This window comes from Myotis myotis, unplaced genomic scaffold, assembly GCF_014108235.1.
Source record: "Myotis myotis isolate mMyoMyo1 unplaced genomic scaffold, mMyoMyo1.p scaffold_m19_p_11, whole genome shotgun sequence".
NCBI lineage: Eukaryota > Metazoa > Chordata > Mammalia > Chiroptera > Vespertilionidae > Myotis > Myotis myotis.
The window spans coordinates 24,427,322-24,453,203 of record NW_023416315.1 but is presented as its reverse complement, the minus strand read 5'-3'; the positions used below and the strand labels follow the sequence as shown (position 1 = coordinate 24,453,203).

General features: G+C 45.2%; 1 long non-coding RNA gene and 2 other non-coding genes across 3 annotated transcripts; all 3 read left to right on the top strand.

The window, feature by feature from the left end:
* Positions 1-2,351: 2,351 nt before the first annotated feature.
* On the top strand, positions 2,352-2,425 carry LOC118666698. The gene has a single exon (XR_004971041.1). It is a non-coding gene; the product is annotated as a small nucleolar RNA SNORD93 (small nucleolar RNA).
* Positions 2,426-10,790: 8,365 nt separating this feature from the next.
* LOC118666132 lies at positions 10,791-16,287 on the top strand. The gene is made up of 2 exons (XR_004970857.1): positions 10,791-11,195; positions 11,313-16,287. It is a non-coding gene; the product is annotated as an uncharacterized LOC118666132 (long non-coding RNA).
* On the top strand, positions 14,769-14,875 carry LOC118666739. The gene has a single exon (XR_004971066.1). It is a non-coding gene; the product is annotated as a U6 spliceosomal RNA (small nuclear RNA).
* Positions 16,288-25,882: the final 9,595 nt, after the last annotated feature.

The window sequence follows — 25,882 nt, the reverse complement described above, 5'->3', positions numbered from 1 at the left end:
TATGTGAACGTCAGGAGCTTCTCGAACCTGCAGGGAGGTGCATGCACACCACACCCAGGGAGGTGTTAGGGGTGGATTCGCCCGTGGCCGCAAGTCTCTGGGCCGGGGCTGGGGGACTGGGCCGGCGCCCGCCCCGCGTTCCCCAGGCCGCCGGCAGGGGGCGCGCGAGGCCTCCGGGGGCCGCGGGCGGGGCGGGAGCCGGGCGGGTGCTGGGTGGGGGCGGATGCTGGGCCGGGAGGGGCACTGGGGCAACTTTTTGGTTGGCTGCCTCCGGCGCTGACAGCCCAGGCCCCTTTTAAACTTGGTTTCTCTGGCGCCCTCCCCTTTCGGCCGCGGCGCGCGACTTGGGTAAGTGGCTCCCGTGTGGTTCGACGCCGTAGCGGCCACGTGGCCGGGGGGGGGGGGGGGGTCTCCCCGGTGACCCTAGGGGTGCCCTTGTTGTCCCGGGCCTGCCCCGTCTGTGCCGCCAAGATCGGGGTTCGGCCCCAGCCCGGCGACCCCTGGGGAGAGGCGCTGCCAGCTCCGCGGATGGAGCCCACAGGGGAGCCTCTCTGAGAGGCCCACTTGGGTGGGGACCCCACCGCGGTGCTGGGGACGCTCCCTCCCCGGGACGCATCCTCGTGGCACCTCGGGTCCCCCTTTTCCCCGGTGCCCGGGAACCTGGCACCTCTCGTGCCTGTGGCCCCGACGCCTCAGGGATCGGACCACAGGGAGCTGAGAACGTCTTTTCATGGAAACGTTAGCATTTGGAGGATTAGCCTGATCCGGGCGGAGGCGCGGAGGCCGGGCGGTGTCCTGCCCAGGGCTCTGATGACCCGGCGTAGCCAGTTTAGGACGCGGCTGCCATCCGGGTCTGGAAGGCGCTGCGCTTCCGTGCGGAGCAGGGTAATGACGGTATTGGCAACAAACGGGGGTAATTTCGCCCACTCTCTCCCGCCACGATTGCCCTGCCCTTGCCACGGTGGATGGGCTTTTCCAAAGGTCCAGGGGTGAGTCCTGCGGGAGCATCTGGACCACGGGCTCCACCAAGATAAACACGCACGGCTGCCCCGGGGAAAGCTTTGTCTCCAGAAAGCACCAAGTTTGGGGCTCGGTGGGCACAAGACGGGTTCGTTACTCCGTACGTATTGCTGTAGAAAGTTAGTGTCCGCATGAGGAAGTCTCAATTTAGAGTTGAGTGAGCGAACGAAGGAATCCTTGTAGCCCTCGGAGATACTACTTAGCAATCTTCTTTCGAAATGCGAGGCTGGTGTGGTGTACGTGTCGGCCTCGGTTGTGCAAGATCCTTTTACTGATTCGGCAACCGGGGAGGGCGTCTATTTTTATCATGCTTCTAAAGAGGGAAATCGTGTGTTGCAGGCTGTGTTCTAAGCACACGGACGACGCTTGCTGCCCCAGTGCCTAAGTCTCTGGTGGGTCGCACCGCCACACAGGGAAAGGCCATGGCCCGGCTTTGCTGTACAGTTGCCTTCGGTGTTGAGCCAAACTGTTTAAACAATTCCATCTGAGACAGACACACGCACTGAGAGCCAGGCAGCGTGTGTCTATTTAAGGATTGTGGAAGCTGAGCAAGGGAGGACGCCTGTTCTCAATGCTCGGGCTCTGGCCCTGGGCAAACAACTGTCTGGCTTCCTTTGGTTTTAAAATCCATTAAAGCTTTGTGTGTGTGTGTGTGTGTGTTTTAAATATATTTTTATTTATTTCAGTGAAGAAGGGAGAGAGAGAGAGAGAAAAATCAGTGATGAGAATCATTGATCCAGCTGCCTTCTGCACACCACCTGGGATCTGAGCCCACAACCCGGCATGTGCCCTTGACCGGAATGGAACCTGGAACCCTTCCGGTGCAGGCCCACGCTCAAGCCGCTGAGCCAAACCAGCTAGGGTGCTTCTGGGTTTTTTTGTTATTGTTGTTGTTTTCTAGGCAGATAACTGCTGCCAGTAATGTTTAGTTTTTCTAAAATTGATCATTATTCCATGCTAATAAAACCGGAAAAGTGGTGGCTGCTTACATTCTGTTAAATGGATTTCCAGAGTACATGAATGTGTTGCACTATTCATTTTACTACTGGCTGGAAATCCAGGTGGTTCCCAAATGTCAGGAAATTTGGAGATTGTGCCTTTTTAAAAATAGGGATTCTATTCAACAGTAGCTCTTTATTCCATCACAGTTTGCTAGTAGATGGCCACAATAAAAGACATTCTTTGCCAAAACAAAAAGTTACCACATGATATTCTTAACGTTATTCTTCTTACTTTCCTACCAGGCTCAGTACAGTTCAGGATGCTGACAAACTTCAGGTAAATGGAGAGAGTTTGGATTAAGTTTTTATTAAATAGTCGAGTAGAATTCTTGGCCAAGGATGAGAACTCTAATCTGATGGGATATGCCCCTGCTCTGATGGGTTAAAGGATTTACCTGAGGCCAACCTGGTAGGAATTTATTAAATGCTGTCATATCCCTCCCCACTTCACAAAGGACGCTTAAGTGATGGACATTTAATCTTTAAAAATGTTTTTCCAATGGTGACTATTTTGAGATTGAAAAAATGTAGAGATGAATTGTTAGCATTATTAACATAGGATTTTGAGTTTTAAAATGTGGTTTTTAAGTCAAACCATGACTGTGTCTGAGTGGGGAGTTCTATTATCTATACAGTTTTGTAAGATGTTTTATCTTACCTAGTAATTGCTAATCTAATTACCTCCGGTGGCACTTTTCTTACAGGGCTGGTGCTGCTGGAGAGATACAATTGTGCCGGAAAGAAGCTTTTCAAGTAGATAAGGTGTATGTGAACAGGTGATGGTTGATATATGCAAAACAGAGGCTTTTGCTTTCTTTGTCCCTTTTACCCTAACAAAGCGGTTCTCAACCTGTGGGTCGTGACCCCTTTGGCGGTCGAACGACCCTTTCACAGGGGTCGCCTAAGACCATCCTGCATATCAGATATTTACATTACGATTCATAACAGTAGCAACATTACAGTTATGAAGTAGCAACGAAAACAATTTTATGGTTGGGTCACAACATGAGCTGTATTTAGAAGGCCAGAAGGTTGAGAACCACTGCGCTAACAGCTGGGGTGAGTTGCGGGGGGGGGGGGGGGGGGGGGTGTGGTGGGGGCAGATTTCTGTTAGAGCATATATCTGCCCCGTAGAGAATTCCCATAGAATTCAATTCCATTATTTCAGCTTTCGTTCCACGGCCCCAGCCTCCTGCCTGACACAGTAACCCTACTGTGTATTCTGTACTTATCTTAAGGCCGTTTTGTCCACTGTGCTTCAATTTACAAAGTTATGCTAAAATCCCATTCTTTTGACTGTTGTAAAGATTATTTGTTACCAAGTATTCTTTTAAAATCCTGGTTTTATATGCTTACAGATTTTTCTAAAATGCTGTATATAGAACACTTTAATGATTAAATGTGACCCCTTTGATCGATGGATTCCTAGAGGTGGGGAGGGGCATGGGCGATTTGAGGAGGTGTTTGACATCTTGATTACAGTGGTTATTATGCACTGGTCCAATCTAGGATGAGTTTTACTAAATGTAAATTGTTTCAATAAACATGACTCTAAAAACTTACCCTTTCTGGCATCTTAATGACATTTCTGATGAAGTCTCTGGGGAAATAGTCCTGGGTCAGCACTTGAATGACTTCCTGAGATGTTAAAAGTGGTAAAAACATCAAAATCACTTTGGAGTATGAATCACATAGTGACTCATGTACACAATAAATACCTGAGGAACAGGCCCGAGAGGTATATGTTGGCTCAGTTATCAAGGATATACAATTTCTGTTTATGGATGTTTCAGGCAACACTTTCTCCTCTTAATGGTTGCAGTTTAAATCTCACCTGTGATGTGGCACTTCTCCCTCAGTCTCTTAACAATCTGTTCTAGTGGCCACATGGTAGCAGAAAATGGAGTGTGAAAATTATTCTACCCGTAAGTAACTTTATTGGCGCTACTTTGGGTTCCTTGTAGTCTTGCTTTCCACATTGGCAATTTTCCCTTCGGAAAAAAATGTTGCATGTTCTTGGCCAATCCTGGCTAGCCAAGGAATTAGGGAAATGAACAGAGGTGCTAAGTAATCTGGCTTGGGTTGATCTCAAAGCTTAATGGATAAGCAAGCCACATGGTTTAGTCTTGGAAGAATCAGTCTGAACTCGCCCTTTTCCTCTTGGGATATTCAAAGATGCTCTTAAAGGAGGGATGGGCCATGCATTGGTTGTGAGCCATAGCATAGCTCCAGGAAGTAGCTCTGAGGAAGAAACTGGTCTTGCAGAACTTGTTATCTAAATGCAGAGGCCATGGAACTGAACAGTGCACTGCCCTGAGGGGGTGGGGAGGGTTGTTAATGCTGGTGCCAGGGCAGACCCATCAGATGTGGCCTGACACCTGGGGGCCTTCCTGCAGGGCCACGAAGAGGGCAGGGGGCAGGGAGCGTATTTGCAAGACAAAGACCCCAGCGGGATATATATAGACAGGCTCTCTGCGTGTTTCTTCACTCTGATTTGGAAATTATTCCCGGAGTGAAGAAACAGGGTCCCTCCCTTTCTCTAGGAAGTTTGGTATTTCTTTGGTCTTCTGTAACAACCTGCAGAGCCATTGCCACCTGCCCCCCGGGACTAAGGGTGCTTCCAGCAGCTGCATTGTGCCATCTTACATGTAGGAGCAAGCAATGTCCTTCAGATGTCCTCTTATGGTTCCAGGTTTGGTACATTCCCTGCTCCATCTCAGAAACAGTTGTCCTGTGCCCTGGTTGTGTAGCCTTACATCACCAAAGAAATCGGGATGAGGAGTGAAGCCATTCCCACGTGTGTTCCGCCGGCAGCTTGCCCTCTGGCACAGCACATGCCTGCATGTCAGCAGAGCAAAAGCAGGAGTGGGAAGATGCCAGCATGATTATTACAGGTCCAGGCCGTTCCTTTGTGCTCGAGGGCCCTGAGAAATGAAGGGAATTGACTTGAACGAAATGTTTTCAAAGAGGATTTATTACTTCCAAGGGACATGCTTGGGCATGAAGAGATTATAAAGAAAATGGGATTGAAATACAGTGTTATGCTAATGGCTGTGGTTTTGCTTTAAATGTGAACTCCAGTCACTAATCCCCCAGATGCGACTTGCCCAGTATCACAGTTGCACTGTTGCTATGCCAGTTCAGGTACACATACTGCATTAATCTGATTTCAAGAAGGGGCATACCCTGTTTCTGATAGCCTTGACATGTTCCTAAGCCCTGAGAACAAGTAGTTCTTGTTTCTTAAAAGCAAGCAAATCTTTGTAGTTCAAGTGACTATTCCAAATAAAGGTATGTTCTTTGAGATTCCTAAAACCTTAAAATAAATGATTCGGGAAATACTGTTTTCCCTGTGTGTTAAGTTCTGTGATTGAGGGTTCCTGACTTAATGGAGATTGCACGATGCAACTTAACCACATCACTATATAAGATGAAGCTGATTTCACTTAGTCAATAATTTCTGAGTCAATAACTGAAAGACTCAACCGTTAGAACAAACTGAAGAGACTATTATAGCTATTTACACAAAGCCAATATATTTCCAGGATATCTTGAGGTGGCTCATAAACATAGCAAACAATACAATAATTGGAAGAGGGAGAAAGAGCTGGGCAAGGAGAGAGCAGGATTGTGTAAAACAAGCCATTTGACCTCGTGCTTTTGGCTTCTGCCAGTTCCGTTCTGAGCCTCCTGGGAGCCAGAGAAGAGAGCCAGTGGGCAGACTTGCCATTTAGCACTTGAAGCTTTAAATGGAGGAGGAGGAAGGGGCAGGGCCATCTGCATTCCAGGCTCCTTAGCACCCAAATGAGAAGATGCCTTTTCCCCTTCATGGTCTCAAGTACCTTGAAGGGAGAAGTAGAACAGAGAAGATTGTCCCGGTAATGAAAGGGGAGCTAGAGATAGTGGAGGCATGCTTTTGACTCTAGACTTAGGTCAGTTGGTCAGTGAGCCCTGAGGCTGGACCTACTCTGCTGATGGTCAAGCCAGCATCTGGGATAAGTAACAGCTCTTGAGAGCAAAGCCATGTTGGGATTGTGTGAACAGATCAACAGCCAGAGATGCGTTTGAAAGGCTTATTTTTGTTTTGTACTCATAAAGGGTTGCCTTTCTAAAACTTACTTTTGTATTCATAAACTGAAAAGTTCCGATTGCAATGTTTTGTGATACAGGGATTTAGCACAATCTGGGACTGTGCAACCATGACTAGAAGACCCCCGAGTGGAGTTTATCTGTACTGCCCGGGGCCAGTTGTCTTGGGGTACCCTCCACCTCCACTCCCCAAATGTGACTTTCCCACATGCAGAAAGGTGCTCTGCACTGAGGCCTCAGTGTCCTCACTTCTGTATCACAGCATTTGCGGAATAGCAGCTCATGACTTCACGGGAAGAGCTACAGGGATTTTCTTCCAGGCTCCTCAGACGCTAGTTTTCATGGTGACTGTTTATAAGTGGCCAGAAGCTCAGAATTAGCTCCTCACAAACTAGTGTTTTTCTTCATCATAGCTGGTCAAACTGGAGGTCTTGGCTTGACTGCTAAGGCAAAGCTTGGCCAGGTCCACTGAGGGACTGCCAGACCCCTGTCCTGGCCCTAGTCCAGAAACCACCCGAAGGTTGTCCTTCGACAAGTAGCTTCCATGCTCCTGCGGGGCACTGGGCCCATCAGAGGCACGTTCACAGACCAGCTGTAGAACATGAACCCACGCCCAAGGAACTGGGACCAGGTTCCACCGCTCTGGTTTTAACATTGACCAGAAGATTCTAATTTTAGAACCCAAAGAACAATAAAAACCTGGAAACATTGAATCATGTTGGCAAAATTAAACCCTTCAGGTTGTGTGCTGGAATCTGAGTTCAGTTAATGGGCGCTCGGTGAGTCAGACGCTGTTCAAGTCCTGGCTAGTGTCCATCACTGCAAACATGCACTGAATACAGTCGATGCTGTTGGCTAAAGGTGACCGGAGACACAAATGCTCTCCAATGGAGCAGGAGGACAAGGCAGGCCAGGCCCCAGGAGCAGTGCAGGGAAATCACTGGAAACACTGAGACAGGGCCCGTGTGTCTAGAGCTCTGAGCAGTCAGAGATGCTGCTGCCTCTCAGGTTGAAGCATCTTTCCTCTCTGCTGAGCCTGGGCATTTTTAATCTCGCACTTCCTTGCGTAAAGAAACTACATCGAGTGCCCTGTGGTTACACAGTGTGGAGGTGAAGACCAGCTTGCCAAGCTGCTGTGGCCGCGAGGCCAACATGACGAGGATGACATGGGTGAGGCCCGTGAGGGAGCTCAGGGAGCACTAAACGCCGTTCTCAGCCCCTCGCTCCATTTCTGGAATGTTCTCTTGAAGAAGCTGAGTCACAGAGAGGTCAAAGGACCAGAGACCTGCAGGACAGCAGCAGAGGGGACAGAATAGATGTGAACAGGTGGCGGAGACTTAGTGAGAATTCCGGCCTTTGCACTGCATTGTCTAAATGAACTTTTCTGTTGCTCAGTTTCCTCATCTGCGAAATGGGAATATTTAAGAGCACTGTCTCACTGGAGGATTACATGATAGGAGATTGTGAAGAGTGTAGCATGGCCATCTGCACATGTAGTTACTGTCTTAATTTGTGGTATTATAATTATCTTTGTGAATCACCATTACCACCATCGTCACTAGGTAACAAAATCTTCATTTTGGATGTATTTATTTATGGTTTCCAGTGCATTTCAAACATGTTTAGGAAACAGAGTGAAGTCTTGAGTTTCAAATCCATTTCCAGAGTTTTCCTCTTCACTCCTGGTTTAGCAGATAAGGAATTGGCCTCCTCTATATACCCCACAACTTCAACACACAGGCTAAGTTTGACTACACTCCAGAGGCAGCCTCAGGATCTGCCACACAGACATCAACCAGGGCAGTAGCCAACTGTGCTGATGACAGTGTTGCCCTGAAATGACGGCATCTTCCCTGGGATCCTGGTGCCTCCATGGGCACTGGCTCCCAGCTGCTGCCTGGGTGGTTTACCAGCCGGCTGGCCTGAATTCCTATGGTCTAGCTCTGGTCCTTTAGAATCCTCTTCTACTCTCTGTTCTGATCCCTGGATTAAACTCTGAACTCAAGAATTATGTGGAGCCCGGCCAGTGTGGCTCAGTGGTTGAGCATCGACCTATGCACCAGGAGGTCACGGTTCAATTACCAGCCAGGGCACATGCCCAGGTTGTGGGCTCAATTCCTAGTAGGGGGCATGCAGGAGGTAGCCAATCAATGATTCTCCCTCATCATTGATGTTTCTATCTCCCTTCCTCTCTCTGAAAAGCAATAAAATTAGGAGAAAGAAAGAAAGAAATATGGGGAGCAAATATGCTGTGTCCTCTAGTGTCTGCCTTTGCAGCACTGTACAGGCTTGCTGTCCTAGAGCATCTGTGGGCAAACTACAGCCCGTTTGAAATGAATAAAACTAAAAAAAAAAAAAGACCGTACCCTTTTATGTAATGATGTTTACTTTGAATTTATATTAGTTCACACAAACACTCCATCCATGCTTTTGTTCCGGCCCTCCGGTCCAGTTTAAGAACCCATTGTGGCCCTCGAGTCAAAAAGTTTGCCCACCCCTGGTCCTAGAGGGATGCCCTTGTCCTCCTTCTGGGCTGTCCTGACACCCTGGCATGTCCACTACGTCTCTCGGGGCTTGGCCTGCCAAAGGCTTCGCGCCACACTGCACTCTGACCTCGAGCGCATCTGTAAACCCCATGCCTGGTCCTGAGCACGCAGTGCTCCCAGCGTTAGGAGTATTGGGAACTGGCTGCAGCAGAACAATGCAAAGCGCTCAGAGAACTGAGGGCTAATTATGCAGTGACAGAATTATTTCTAAATCAGGGGCACAGAGAGTGATAGCTCTTAGATTCTGGAAAGCAAAGCGACTTATGGGCTATGTGCCAAACTGTTTTGTAGCCAAAGTTCTGTGACTTAGTTTCCATCAGAATGGAAACCAGTATTTACTGAGCAAATGTCTAGAATGAGTCCTGTGCTCAGGGATACCTGGTGGATACCAAGGCAGGCCACAGGCTACTGGTCCAGGTGAGAGGACAGGAGTCACGGCCACCGGGCCTGGCGTGCTAACCACACGGACCAGGGCACGATGCGCCCTGGGCACCGGTGCTTTCAACACGTGCGATTTCAGCAGCTCACCACCAACCCCAAGGTCATCTGTAATTCAAATTGTAAATGGCACCTTGCTGGCACTGAGTGTGGGGGAGCCACTCAGCATCCGTTTCACTCAACTCTGTGGTTCTCTCTGTCTCCCTGCGCACCCCACACTCCACCCTTACACAGCAATGCTCATGAAAACGCTGAACCTGCAGCCAAAACATAAGAATGATGATGATGACTAAAGATGAGAGTTAATATCCATGTTTAACAAGTAGCCCCTGGGACCACACTGCCCACAGGAATTATTTAGTGCACCACCAGGACCTTCCTGACAGGTAGGCACCATCACTACTATGCCATCCCTGAGAAGGAACCAGCCCACGGAGAGCTTAGGCACCTCGCCAGCATCAGCAGGCATTGCCTGGCTCCACGTCCGGAGCTGTCTCCCTCTTAAGTGTCCGTAGTGTCCTGTGCCTCTGGATCCTTTCCAAGGGTCAGCAAAACAAACCAACAACAACAACAACAAAAAAAAACCCACTATTGCAATAGAGAAAAGCCTAAAGTTTCTCTCATACTAACTGAATGCTTTTCCCAATTGCCGGCATTGATGATGAAATCTCACATTTTCCAAATATGATCATTTCCTTTGTGTCAGGGAGACAAGAGTCACTGGTGGACTTATTTTTCTTTCTTTTGAACTAAATACTTGAGTATCATAATATAATGCGAATTGTATAAATCTTAAAATCGCTAATCTGTTCTCAGTTGTTCATACAATTAACAGCTGGAAGTGCAAGCCAAATACCCCAATAAAGATGATCCACCCACTTAAAAATAATGTTAAGGTTAAGCAATCTCCATATGAAAGTACAGGTTTCTAGCTCAGCTATTTGGGATTAAGAACACAGTTTCTGCCCTAGCCAGTTTGTCTCAGTGGATAGAGTGTCAGCCCTCATACTGAAGGGTCCCAGGTTTGATTCCAGTCAAGGGCATGTACCTTGGTTGCAGGCTCATATTCCCTGCATGTGCAGGAGGCAACCAACCAATGTGTCTCTGTCACATCAATGTTTCCCTCCCTCTCCCTTCCACTCTCTAAAATTTCTTATGCATCTGTATGTATTATATCAGAGAAATAAGGTTCCCAGGTTAACCCATGATTTTATAACCTCTTAAATTGGACCTACGAAACTTACATTTTCCTTCCCAATATTCCAAAGCTCCTGTGGACTAAGGGGCTCTGGTCTCCATGGAGAAATCAGAAACGTATCACCCAACCCTATGCTCCCACGAGTGTGGCCGCAGAGGTGGGAAGGTGAAGCTCCGAGCCCCCAGAGGGAAGGGGCTTGCTGAAGCCTGGTGCCTGCAGCTGTGGTGAGGCATGCCGGGGCAGTACGCAGGATGCTTGCTGAATGAGTGAGGAAGACATCCTTGGTTCTTGATCCACTCCTTCCACCATCACCACATTTCCCACTCCACCCATTTCTTTTTTTTTTTTTTAATTGATTTCAGAGAGGAATGGAGGAGAGAGAGAGAGAGAGAGAGAGAGATACATCAATGATGAGAGAATCATTGATTGGCTGCCTCCAGCACACCCCCTACTGGAGATTGAGCCTGCAACCCAGGCATGTGCCCTTGACCAGAATCGAACCTGGGACCCTTTAGTTCACAGGCCAATGCTCTATCCACTGAGTCAAGCCAGCTAGGGCCAAAGTTTTAGGTTTTTTTAAGAATCCATCAGTGGCTTCCCAAGGGTCCATTTCACCTAAAATAAAATCCAAATAAATTTTATGTCAGTGCCCTGCCCAAACACCCTCAGCTCATTCCCGCCCCCATCTGCTTCTTTATTGGACAAGTCCTGTGTGCACCAATGGCTTCCTCTCCCGGGCACCAGGGTCTCTGCCAGAGGGCCTCTCTCCAGCCACAGGGACATAAGGGCAGGATGAATGTGCACAGAGGTCAATGTCCCTATGAACAACCTTCGACTGATGAGTGACAAGACTCGGTGGAGAAACACCCCAGTTTCCTTGGCGCCTGGTGAGAGAATTCGGAGGTATGCCCAACAGAGTCTCTGAGAGGGCCCCTGGGGGGCTGCACCCACCATCAGTAGTAACACATACATCAATGCACCTTTTTTTACAAAAAAAAATTTAATGTGTTTTTTCTCCAGTTGAGATTATGCTCAGACACAAGCACTGGAAAGAAGACACAGAACACTGATATAAAGGAGAGAAAAAACAAAAGCCGTCTCTGAGTTTGCATTACCTTGAATGTCCACAGCCTCCTGTTGCCTTTCTAGGAAGGCCCCCCAGCCTGTTGCTGGGATTTTACAGCCAGCTGGGGAACTCGCTGGTAAACCCTGGACAGAAACAGGAACTCTACAAGAAGGGAAACCAAGTTCCATCCAAAAATGAAACCACCACCGATCATAGGAGATGCCCATGTCAACACCCGGCCCACGGACAGGGAAGCAAATATATTGATGATCTGGTCCAGCTGCCAGACTGCCTCATTCATCCCTGTATGTGAGAGGAAGGAAACATTGCGAGCCATTGGGTTGCCATCCTTCCTCCTGGGAAAAAATGCCGTGCACTTACTGGCTTTGCGACCCATGTACTGGGTGAACGATGGTGGAAACGAGAAAGGTTCTCCTTTCAGTCTAACTATAGATTAGTCAGTCATAGGATTTTCAACCTGGAAAAGGCCTTCAGGATCAGTTGTGGGAATCTGAACAATTAAAAATGGGTAAACTGAGGATTGGAGACACTAGGTTTTGTGGAGCTAATTATTTCAACTCCTGTCTCAGCACTCTTTCCTATCACACTGTACTGTCTTAACAACGACAATAATATCAATAGACATTATTATGACCAGCATGTTGACAGAATGGAGATAAAGGACAGAATTGGCTGAATACTTACTCTGCCAGGCACAGAGTTCTAAGCCTCCTACATATATTTGTCCCACTTAATCCTCACAACTCTCAGAAGTTGATGGTATCTCCCTTTTACAGGTTAGGAAATTGAGGCACAAAGAGATGAAGTTATTTGCTTAAGGTCACAGAGACGGGAAAAGGAGAAGCTGAGATTTCAACCCAGGCAGTCTGACTCCAAAGCTTTTGCTCTTAACTCTTCTACCATCATTGAAGAATATATTTACAAGATCATTTTTAAAATTATAATGAACCTCAAGCAGGAATCTGTGCTTTATTTTAGACTTCTTTAAGATGAATTATCAGAGACTAGAAAGATTTTCTTTTCCCCAGAAACCGAGGACACTTTCAACGCCGCGTCACCCGGCTCTTACCACAGAGCTGTTTATTTTGGATGGTGTTATTTAAGCCACACGACAGCCAAAGAAGTGCAATTTAAAAGAAAGCATGATTATAAGGGGCTTTGGAAGAAGTATATTTTAATAGACTCCCCCACAATAGCTTCCTTTATCTTGGCTCTCAACGCTCACGAACACTTTCTAGCTGAGGGGACCAACTGCACAAATGCAGGGTAGACCACAAGCTCCAGCTTTAAGTTGGCAATTTGAACACATTGCAGCGTGAAAGATCCAAGTTTCATAAACGAAGGAAAAAGAAAGAAGATCCAAGTTTCATAAACGAAGGAAAAAGAAAGAAGATGCCAGATTCTTCCATTTAGCTCCATTACTGAAAAAAATTCTGCCTCTCACTGTCACATAAGTGAAGATCAACCGTCACATTTGGGGTTGAATTTGGGGATGGGGGATGTGGAAGCGTATCACTGGCCAGAATTTGAAAATGCTGTTAGTGCACTGCTTTTCTAGCTCTAAAATGGCCAAGGAACTTCTCTGATGTATTTTGAGGGGCTTTGTTCCTCAAAGTACCATTTATATATCCCTTTGATAACAACAATATCATCCCTTTCTTAAGTGCTTCCTGTGAGCAAATATAGTGCCAGGGGCTTTACCAACCCCAAGCTGGGCTGGCGGAAGGGGGAAGGGAGTGGTCATTATTCCTCCCACTGTATAGATGAGAAAAGTGAAGTCTGGACAAGTTAAGTGACTCGCAGCTGGTACGAGCCATAGCTGGTTTTAGCTGGATTCAAATCTAGGCCTGTTGGACTCCAAGTGCCCTCTCTTCTAGGCTACTTCGCTGCCTCTCTCAGAGACCTGATTGGCTGGCTCATCAACCGTGTTCCCTGAGCCAGGCCTACTTCTTGGCCCCGAGGACCCGTGATGCCCAGGGCGGCACAGCTCACCAGCCAGCTGGCCTCTGTTGTCAGCTGTGAGGCTCACAATCCAGCCCCGCTGGATGGCGATGGTCAGCACTGCCGGCCCGGTTTGCCAGAGCTGCCAGGGTACTTCCTCGGCCCATGTGGTACATATAGTTACTTATCTGACAGCCCGAGGGCGAGCTAAACGAACACAAAAACCTTTGAGAGAAAGAGGTTCAATGTAGGTTTGGAGCCCAGCGTTATTGTGTTGATTCTAAGCGTTTTCTTCTTCCCACCCCGTCGGCACCAGATCCGATGCTAATTTGCACTTTGCAGACAGAGACTTTGCTGTTCTATTGACTTCATGTCTGTGGAATTTGGGCTCTGATTCACAAATTAGGGGTGAGGAGAACAGTGGCAAAGACTAGCCAGATCCAAAACCAGTGAGCAAGGCTGTGCAGAGCTGACTCACTGACGGGCACTCAGGCCTCACCTCCGACATCCACTCTGGTGGAGCAAGGGGGATGTGGGGACACTCACAGCGAACCAGAAGCAGCCGTGCCAGGTCTGCGTCATCTCCCCTCTGTAGGAGAATACCAGCATCAGCACAACACAGCCAGCGGCTACGGAGGCATTCAGAGTGAAGAGCGAGGCATGAGCAACTGCAGATGGAAACACTATTTACTCTTGGTTTTCAGATTCAGGTTGCAGCCACCTCATTGTTTGATGCAGAGTAACTGCATTGGCCCAAATTGCTGTGCCAACCGTGGTCTTGCTATCAGCAACTGCGGGCTTGTGCAGGAGGCACAGTGCAGGCTCATGGGCTCACTGGAGGCAAAGTCTTTGCAACGAAAACAGGAGAAAAAACTGGGCTTTGCAAGTAAACAAAAACAGACTTTGAGAGAAAGACGACACGGAAAGCAGGATACCAGAAAAGTGAAAGGACTTAAAATTTCCTACTGCTATATCACACGCTTCTCGAGTTGATCTGTGATTGAAGTTCTCAATACGGCCTAAGAACCAATACTCCAGAGTCTAAGTCAGTTAGCCTTCTGAAGAGTGTGGCTCCAGAGAATGCCTTTCCAAGCCTTCTCGGTGGACAGAGAACAATCAGGTTGACTAGTCATCAGAAGAGAAGGGAAAACGTGGGAAATTTTACATTCTCACTGGAGAAAGGAGGGTTTCAAAGATAGTAGAGCCAAGAGCTAAAAGGAGATCTGCATTTGAACAAATAAGTCTCCAGATGTTAATCCCTAGTCTAGACAGATTACTTGGTACAAAGATATCTCTGACACCTAGAAATTGCCTTTAAGAAAAATGACACGAGTATCTTGTACATAGGTAATACCAGAATTCTTTTAAAATAAGGAATTTGATATTAAAAATCTGTGATGGGAAAGAACCTACACACTACATTAAAATATTTAAAATGTAGTACCAGAGTGCTCGCTTCAGCAGCACATACACTAACATTGGAACAATACAGAGAAGATTAGCATGGCCCCTGTGCAAGGATGACACGCAAATTCATAAAGTGTTCCATATTTTAAACAAATAAAAATAATATGTAGTACCAGAGAGTGACACGAAGCTGAATAAGTCTATTTCCAGTTTTTAAAAGCTGTACTCTGTTGCTCTTATGTTCAGATCTGTATTTCATTTCACTAAATAAACCAAAAGAGCAAGTGAGATCATAATTCACCGCATTGTTGTATATGCCATAGGTAAGAGTATTACCTCTATTTCTTGGTTTCCTGTCAATCCAATCACCAATTAAGACCCCAAATATTAGTAAAGATCCAGCCACCACCAGGCCAAACCATGCTGGGAGGAGAACACTGTGTCCATATGATTCTGTCAGGGACACAGACATGGCAAAGTGCCACGTCCGGTCTTCCTGCAAGGCGGCAGAAGCAAAGCATGTGTTAGTCATTGACCTAAAAAAGAGGAACAAAGTTAAAAACCAGAAAGATGCATTTCACCCAAAGGACATGTAATGGGCAGGACTTAAAGCCAGAACACCAAAATTATACTTTCATGTAGTGCAGCTGTAACATTTTTAAATATAATATAATGTACTTATACTTTTATAAGCTGGACAGAATATATTTAAAATCTTGTAAGCATCAAAGAGCCAATAAGCCCGTGAGAAAATGTCAGATGAATACTTGTGAGACCACGAGAACCCCACGAAGTCAGCCCAAGTTACCTGGGATACCTGCCGATTCAGAAGAAACAGCAATGAAACTAAACTGCAGTTTGGTGGCCTCAGAAAGTCAGACACTAGAAGTCCATGCCCACCAAAAATGGGGGCAGAGATAGAGCAGTGTCCGCTTTAAGCTGAGATCCCATATAAGTCCACCCTCCTGGTATGTAAGGGTAAACTTCAGGTGAGCCACCCTCACCTGGACTTGTAGTCCAGCTTTCCCTCAGCTAGATGGGCCAGGAAATCTCAAGCTTTGAACTTGGATTAAACTGGTCCCAATGGCCAGTGCCCACTATGCGTGCATCTGGTAGAAGAAGCCAGTTGAGATCCCCTCTAAAGGAAATTACAATAGTCTTAGGTTTCAAAGTTCTCCTATAATGATTTGAAAATACAATGCCCACCACACAAAGATAACCAGTCATACAAGGAAACGAAGCACCATGCGTAAGATCTATAATAAATAACAGACAATAGAGCAGACCTAGTGAGGTGTCAGATATTTCGATGATCAGTCACGGCCTGTAAAACAATAGTGCTTACTAGATTTAAGGAAACAAATGCCAAGTCTGGCCATCTGAGCAGGGAATTGGAAATTATACAAAGTGATGTAGGCAGTTTAAAAGAGAATTAAATAAAAATTCTAGGACTGAAAAATAAAGCAATAGAAGTCAAAATTTAAAATTCCATTGATAAGTTCAATAGAGATTATAACTGAAGAAATATCAGTTACCTATAGATATGTCTAAAAAAAAAAACCCACAACAAAACACAGAAAAACACGTTGAGAGAAAAGATGGTAAGGAAGAGGAAAAGGAAGAAAAAATATATATGATGAGCCAGAAAATAGAAAACACAAAATAATATGGTAGGTTTAGCTTAAATATCTCATTAATTATCATTACATATAAATGAACTAAATGTTCCTATTAAAGTATAAATATTGACAAGCTGGATTTAAAAATACAACTAATATTTGGTCCTAAGAGACACATTAAAATAAAAGAATAAGAAAGGTTGAAAGTAAAAGGAAGGAATGATAAACTATGAAAATACTAACCAGAAAGAATCTGTGTCACTGGTATCAAATGGCAAAAAAAAAAAGCATTCCTTGAAATAAAGAGGGTCATTTCATAATGATAAAGGCTCAATTTATCAGAAACATATAAAAATTCCTACTTTGTATATACCTAATAAGTGAAAATATATGACTCAAAATGTGTAGAATTAAAAGAAGAAATGAACAGTCATTGGGGGAGATTCTAATGTAGCACCTCCCTCTTAGTAATTGAACAAGCAAAAAATATTAATATATATTAAATTTATATATAGGATATCCCAAAAAATGTATAAATACACTTTAAATAATTATACAAGCAGTGTTTATTAAACTACATTTCATTTTCAAAATTGAGCTATCAGCTGTTAAAGTGTATACACATTTTTTGAGACAGCCTGTATTTATATATATTTTACATATTATATATGTGTGTGTGTGTGTGTGTGTGTGTGTGTGTGTGTGTTCCAACTAAATGTTACACATTTTTTAAAAAAGTGTAGCAAACAACTTCAAAATACACATACTTTTAAGTCACAGGAAACATTTGTAGAAATTGGCCAGATAATGGATCACAGAGCAAATCTTAATTTCAAAATATTGAGCCATAATGGTTTTGGTTCATGTTGACCTCTGACTTCAAGGCAATTAAGCTAGAAGTCAATTAGAAAAAATTCAGAAATCCCTTATATGTTTGTAAATTAAGGAATACATTTCTAAACAATTCAGAGGTCAAACTGTCAATCATAATGGAAATTATAAAACGTGTTTAGCAAAGCATATCAACACTTGTCAGATACAGCTAAAGTACTGCTTAAAGAGAAATTTATAGTCTTAAATATGTATTTTAGAAAAGAAAGTCCAAATCCATATAGGTAGGAGCTGAGTGTCTATATGGAGAAGTTAGAAAAGGAACAGCAAATTAAACCCAAAGGAAACAGAAGAAAAGCAATAATAACAGTAAGAGCAGAAATAAATGAACTAGAAAAATGAAGGTGCAATAGAAAGGATTAATAAAGCCAAAATCTGGCTCTTTGGGAAAACTAATAAAATCAATGGTGGCATATTATACAATGAAATACTGTACAGCAACAGAAAGTATGAAACCAGAGCTGCAACAACAGGGGAATTACCAACACAATGTTGAGTAAAAGAAGCAAGACGATAGAATATGGAAGTTAGGACTTCATTTCTAGAAAGCTCATACCAAACTTGGACTCAGTGAAACTAAATTATATCATTCAGGGATGCTACCCCACTGGCAGCACTGTAAAGAAAAGCAAGGATGTGGATGCCTTAAGAGTGAGGCTCATGGCTCCTCGTCTTTGCTGAGGAAGGGTGTGATGGAGAAAGGGGTCCATGACGGACTTCCTGGGTGCTGGCTACATCCTAGCTTCTGACTTGAGTGGTGGTTGCATGGCATTCACTTAGAATTGTTTGTTACAATTGTTTCTTATACATATTTGTTTTATGCACTTTTTTCTATTTGTGCTATAATTGGTAATTCAAAAACACTTCTAACAAAAATACACACACATTTTGCATCAGTTATTTTGAGGCATTCTAATTGTCTATTACACTTCTCCTAACGATCCAAAATACATCACTTTCATTTTGATTCATCTTACCCATATGGACAAGGCACAGCTTACACAAATCAAAAATCTTAGGCTCATGAGGTAGATCAAAGTTGCTCCTAAAACACATATATACAAATGATAAATGTTATTAAATAGCAGAAGTATATATAAAAAGCAATTTACCAGATAACTCAAGAGAAAGTACAATCCGTTTAAGAGGCTTTCAGGAACCCAAAAGGCAGAATAAGACACAGAGAAAGACATCAAAGTTGGACATACCATCTCTTCACCCAGGAGCACTACCCAGCCTCCTACCCCAGAGCTGGAAGACCAGTGTCTTGGGTCTTTCACACCTATAGAGGTCACCAACCCTGTGACCCCTCTCCAGGGGCACCCCGTCCTTTACCATCTCAGCAATGCCTGAGGCATCAGGGGTTTGCAGCCCGCATCACACCCTAGTACTGGACAATTTGTCCAGTGGCAGGCACTGCACTGGAGAGCAGGGTGTCTGGCTGGCATCATAGCCTGATCTGGGCCAGTACCCCTGGCTCTCAGTTGGTATTAAGAACTTATTGGGAGCTGGCCTCTCACATCAGGAATTCCCTGGAATGTTTCCCAATCTTCCATCTGGACTAGCCAGGGCAGAGGGTCTTGCCAGCGGTATATTACCCCCTTCCTGCCCCCAAATCCCCAGCTGATCTCACTTCAAAGTCACTCACTACCTTTTAGGCTACATCCGCTTCCCCGACTGCAATTTTTATAATAATAACTTTCCCATTATCCTGACTTCTCTCCTGAAATCTTTCTCACTGTTGTGCTGAGCTGACGGCCTTGTTTCCTGTGTCACTAAAGAGATATGAAAGCAGTGGGAGAGGATTTTGAGTTCCCATCACAGCACCTGCCTACCTGCCCACACCTATGTTCGGCCTTCCTTCCTGTTCTTATGGGTGCCTGTCCACACTCCCTGCAAAGCCAACTCCTCACCATCTCTCTTTCCCCTCCTCTAGGACATTGACCCTTTTGAAAAAGAAAAAAAAAAGTAATGTATCCTTATTAAAGTTAAATCAAAAGGAAATGTTTCATATAAAACATTGGAGGAATTATTTAAAAAATACTTATCCTAAGGGTTAACTCTATTTTTGGAGACAGAACAGTCACCTGGTTTCTATCAGCAATAGGACAGCTTCAAGGGGTCATTGAAGGGAGATAGGCCACAGGTGCAGCCCCAATAAGACACTTGAGTCAGGGAGCCTGGTTGTCCTTTTTGACACAGAAGAGCAGGGGGCTCTTGGGCCTGTCCCAAGCCAGCCCTGCAGCTAACCCTCCATGTAGTGATCAGTGTCATAACCAGTCACATCCCAGAGGATACTCAGAAATGGAGCAGCTAGCCAGGATATATTTGAGCACAATGCCAGCCAAAACACCAAATGCTAAGGCATTGGGCAAATGGGCCATTGGAGTGGGGAGGGACTTCTGGACACTCAAAGACCTTCTGAGACCAGGCCATGCAGTTCTGTGCCTTCCAAGAACACGTGACTATGGCTCCCAGTGATGTTTAGGCGGCTATTACTGGTTTGGGAATTCATTTCACTACAATGAGTGTGCGGCATCTTTCTAAAGGAAAGTCTACTCTTGGATCAAAGGTTAGGGAAGGGGACATAACTAGAGGAAACTCTAGTTATGGCTATTACCTGCCATGAACAATAATTAGCTTTCATTTAAAGAGCCCAGATATTGAGAATATCCAACTATATGGCCTCACACAGGTTGGGGAGAACGTAGAAATTAAAATAGTTGCTGAAAGCTTTTCATATTCTCATTCTTTATTAAGACCAATGACTCAGACTGAATTGGGGATATTTGTGACAGCCAGGCACATTTTTCTTGCATCAACGAGAGAACATGTCACTCACCTTGCATAGAGAGGATACTCCATCAACGGTGGCTAATCCTACGATGAATACTGGTATATATTCTGTTCTGCCGCATAATGTCCAGCACAACCAGAACCATCTTTAAAAGTAAACTGTTTATTAGCATGTATTACCAAACTTGAAAGTGAAACAAAAGATAGTTTTCATGGGTGGGTAAAAAGTTTCTATTTCACTGGGCTAAAGAGATCATGGGCAGGAAGACAAGAAACCTAGTCCCTTTGGGCCACCATTTAGCTTCCTGTTAAACAGCCTCATGATAAATATAGTATGGGATGAGTTTTAGCTTCATTTAAAATCATTTCTGCTGGCTAGTTAAAAACAAACAAACAAAAAACAGAACAATTCCCTTCCAGAGAAAAAAGGGCATCTGTTTAGCCAATGGAAAGTCGCTACCATTTTGCCTTTTTCTGGTTAACAGAACATCAGTTTTGTTCAGAGTCAGTGCACCCACAGCCCAAGGGGATGAATCACATCTGACGCCATTGCCCAGACTTCCTGTGGCTGGAACTGGCCTCTGGCCGTTCTAACCACTGAGGTGTAAGCAAAAGTCTCCTGAGGCTTCTGGGAAAGATTCTGCTTTCTGAGAAAAGAGGCTAGTGGGAGAGGACAGCACGTGGCTGTGGCCCACCCACCCCCTTGCCTCTGGCTGTGGCCGAGATGCCCAGAGCCAGAGCAGCTGCCTCACACTCATGAATTGACAGCTTCAGAGGCCAATTAGCTGAGGGGGACAAGGCAGATGGGCAGAATTAGCCAGGGTCTTGATGGCATCCCTGGGTTGCTGAACCAACCCTGACTTGACACCTTCTGGACTTCTTGTTTGGTAAGTAATGGATGTTAAAAGTTCAGCCCTTGTCTTTTACTTGCAGCCAGAAACATTTCCAAGGTAAGACAGACCTTCAGTTCCTGGTTCAATGACTGCTCATATACCCACTATGTGAATTTGCCTATTGCTACTATTTAACACATTAGCTCTATGTGTATATTTCTATATGTATATTTTCAATCTGTGTAGGAAATAAGTTGTAGACATCATAATACTTTACCCCTTCAGTACATATCTCATAAAATAAGCATGTTTTCCCCCATGATCATAAAGGCATTATCTCTCATAAAAATATCACTCTTTCACCCTGCTGGTATGGCTCAGTGGTCATTTGACCTATGAATCAGGAGGTCACCGTTTGATTCCCAGTCAGAGCTGGGGTTTCAGGCTCGATCCCCAGAGGGGGTGTGCAGGAAGCAGCCAACCAATGTTTTTTTTCTCATCATTGATGTTTTCATCTTCCTCTCCCTTCCTCTCTGAAATCAATAAAAAATATATTAAAAAATATTACTCATTCTCTGACATCTGAGAGCTAGTCCTTATTCAGTTTCCCCTATTATCTCCCAAATGTCCTTTTGTGGTTGGAGAAAACTTCCATTTAAATGGTGCAAATGGGATTTGGGATTTTGTTTCACTTTTTCTTCTTCATTTAATAAGAAAAAAAGTATACACCATTTCCTCTTCCTATAATAACAAAATGTCATTCTCCAGCCCATTATGGCTTCAGAGCCCAGGACAGCCCCTCAGAAGATTATATGAATAGAGCTGCAGAGTTAAGATTGTACCAAATCACCAAGGAGCCTCAGCCACACATTTCAGAAAGCATTGTAAGAATCCCCCCAGGCACACAGAACCTAGACACAGAACCTACACAGAACTTAGAGACAGAAGAACTTCACTGGAGAGAACATGGCAAAAGACCCTGGACAGAAACTGGCCACAGAACCTAGAGACAGAACCTAGCGAGAGAACCTGGCTGAAGAACCTAGAGACAGAACCTGGTTACAGAACCTGGATAGAACATGGCAAGAGAACCTGACTAGAACCTGGTGACTGAACCTGGCTGGAGAACCTGGACAGAACCTGGCTGGAGAACCTGGCTGGAGAACCTAGCAAGAGAACATGGACACAGAACCTGGCTGGAGATCCTAACCAGAACTTCGCTGGAGATCCTGACCAGAACTTGGCTAGAGATCCTGGCTAGGCTGCTGATCAACTGAACTCTGTCTCCGTGTCATTCCTTCTTCGCCAACTCCGTCCACACCTTTGGGGACCCCTGGACCTGCTGGGGTTGGACCCCGGGAACAATTAATTTTAGAACTTTTCATTACTTGGAAAGGAAACCCATTAACAGTCATTCCCCATATCTCCCTCCCTCCAGACCCTGCAACCATGAATCCACTTTTTGCCTCTAAGGATTTGCCCTTTTTGGACATTTCATATAAAAGAAATCACACAACAACAACAAAACGAAACAAAAAAAAAAAAGAATCCCCCCAGGGAACTTTCTGGGGACCAAGCTCCTGGTGTAGGAATGCTCTTCTCAATTAGATGGGGAGGCAAAGGGCTGAGAACACTTCGTGTGGCCTAAAGCTTCTCTAGTTTGGGGGCCTAACTGTATCCCTTCCCCCCAAAAGGCCCTATATATCCCACTCCGCAATTTACATGTAACAGTCTGAAAAGAAAAAAAATAGAAGATGACACCTTTTACCCACAGTTGTGGTCATGATAACACTAACGATGTATTTGAAATTGCCAACACTCTTTATAAATGTACCTGGGAAAAAATGAAGATGCACCTACACTCCGGAAGAAAGAGACAGAAAAACAAAGCTCATTGTTTTATGACATTCAAATTAGTGACATTAATTGAAATTTTTGTTAAACCTTGTTATGTAAAAGGACGACTGTTGATTGCCTTTGATTTTTTGAAAACCTCCTGTTTTATTTAATAAAAACCACGCAGCTCAGAGGAGCCGTGCAATGCCAGGCTGCTGATGTGGGTGCAGTAGCAATGTGCCCCTCGCCAAGCAGAGCTGCTTAATGTCTGGCCAGAGACTCACCTAAAGGACCCTTCTCTCTCTTCATTCGCCGGGCGCTTGCAGTTCCTCTCTGCTTTTTCTCATTTCCAAAAATTGCGGTGTCATTTAATTCTCCCACCATTACTACCTGCTAGGAGAAAAATATTTCTAGTAATAAAAAATGCAATTACACTACTGTAGTACGGTCATAAACTGGAGGGATGCAGGGTGTTTTAACTTACTTCCCATCGGACTCCTCTAAACACATTAATATTTTATTTATTTCAACTGCAGAACGTTAATTGTGTCGCCTATTATCAGGGCTTTAGTGCATTTGAATGAAGTCCTAGCAATTACTGTTGACAGACAGAGGCCTGGCATTAATGCTCAAAGCCCATTATTTGGGGGGAAACATTCACCAGCTCTAATCAGAGACACACATTTTTCACACAAAAATTGGCTCAAGATATGTTTTGACTAAATTATCTGTGTTGCCCTACCTGGTTTGGCTCAGTGGATAAAGCTCAGCCTGCGGCAGAAGGGTCCCAGGTTCGATTCCGGTCAAGGGCATGTACCTTGGTTTCGGGCACATCCCCAGTAGGGGATGTGCAGGAGGCAGCTGATTGATGTTTCTCATCGATGTTTCTAACTCTCTATTCCTCTCCATTCCTCTCTGTAAAAAATCAATAAAATATATTAAAAAAATAAAAATAAAAAATTATCTGTGTTGCTGTTCAACCCAGGAACAATGGTGTAAGTCATTTGTCCTTCTTTAACGTGTTACTTTTCCCACTTTAATTGTTCTAAAGGGCAGATGTGTTACGCTTGGTATAACGCATGCCCATCATAAATAAAAGCTTCGGCATGCTTTCACAAACATATATCCCCGAGAAGCGGATGCTCACTTCTGCTAGTGGCTATGGAATGTCTCAAACTGGAACATTGTGCTTACCGAACGCCGACAGCGGGGAGGGCTGGGTCTCCCGCTGCACTTGGGCCGTGCGGATGGATGAATCACAGAGCAGTGCAGCCACCATGGGCTGCTTTGTGCAAACGTGCTGGAGGTGCAATGTTGCCCGTGGGCTGGAGAGAGAGGTACCAGCCACCGGTGACCGGAGGTTGCCACACTGGGAGAAGCAGACACGTCACCTCTCTTGTCTCAGCTTGGACAAGGATGAGAGATGCCCAAAACATCCCAGGGTGGGTGGGTGGGAGGAATCAAGCAAAGACCTTGAATGCATATATGCAGAACCTATGAACACAGACCATAGGGTGGTGAAAGCCTGGGGTGGAGGGTGGGGAGCAGGGGCGGGGGACAGGAGTAGGCCAGAAGGGGTCAATGGGGAAAAAGGGGGACATATATAATACTTTCAACAATAAAGATTTTTTTTTTTAAATATATATTTTATTGATCTTTTACAGAGAGGAAGGGAGAGATAGAGAGTTAGAAACATCGATGAGAGAGAAACATCGATCAGCTGCCTCCTGCACATCTCCCACTGGGGATGTGCCCACAACCCAGGTACGTGCCCTTGACCGGAATCGAACCTGGGACCTCTCAGTCCGCAGGCCGACGCTCTATCCACTGAGCCAAACCGGTTTCGGCAACAATAAAGATTTTTTTAAAAAAAAAATGGTCTTCTCTGGGCCTAAAAAAAAAAAAAAAATTCATCTCAAAAACGTAGGCCATGTGTCGAAAGACTTCTAAGGTTCTTAGAGAAGAGAGTTTTATTTTGAGCTTTGCAATATGTCAGAAATCACCGAGGCAAACAAGCGCTGGCCCTCTTCAGAGTTAGGAGGCAACAGGTCCCCAGGTTGTCTTCATACTCACTGTGTCCCTGTAGGGCCCTGGCTCCCAGGCCTGCCCAGGGCAGGGCTGCCCGGCATCCTCCTCTTCCTCCCTGCAGGCTTTGAAGCACTGATGCTCATCCTCGCTGCCTCAGGAACCAAGCTGCCCAGCCCCTGAGCAGATGACTCCCTACTGAAGGTTAGGGCCAAGCACAAGTTCAGAGCTGGGCCTCTTAGGTTGATTGGCCTCCTCTCCAGGACCAAGGCAGCCTACCCAAAAGGATTCATCCTCTATGGAAATTTCAGAAATCAGTATTTTCCCTATTGAGTGGAGGAGGGCGGGGTTGAGGACATTCCCAGTCCTTTAGTTCATGACATAAACATAACGGATAACATTTAGTGGCAGCTGTGGCCCAGCACAACCTGTATGTGTGTGTTTTTCTGTCACAAAACCTTAGCGCATTGAGTGAAAAATCCTCGAGGCCCTGGTCTGCTCAGTGATGACCAAAACATTTCTTACAAACAGGCACAGAATCTTGAGACAGCTTTGGTGCTTAGTAGATACTTCCTGTTGCAGTTCCTGGTGACACAGCTAAGATAACAAGGTTTTCACTTGGTAAATGTTCTACCAAAGAAAGCCAGAAAGCCATCTTCAAAGCATTCCACTCGACACATCCCAGATACATCATGTAAGTTTAGCTGCAAATGCTTCAGCCTAAAATAGATGGCTTTGTTTGCAGAAATGTGTTTGGTACCACACATTTGTCACAGCTCCTCATCCACCTGGAGATGCTGCCGTCCTGAAACAGGGAGCCCGGCAGAAGCCTGCAGGCTGGGAGGGTGCAACGTCACCCCAGGAGGGCAGGGCTCACATCGGCTGTATTCCCACTTATCTCAGGCCCCAGGCACCGGGCTGGGCACAGAGCAGGCAGGCAAGACATGAGCCCGTTGGCTGTATGTGTAAGTGTGAAAATAGAGCAATAGCAGGGGGCCCTGAGCTTGGGGCTCAAAGATTGACAAGGACATGTCCTCCACCTTCGATGCACACACATGTGACACCACGTGGAGAGAAAAGGGTGCAGGTGTGTTTTTTTTTTCAAAAGGAAAATATTCACAAAGTATGTGGAAATATTAACACAACTTTGAAACT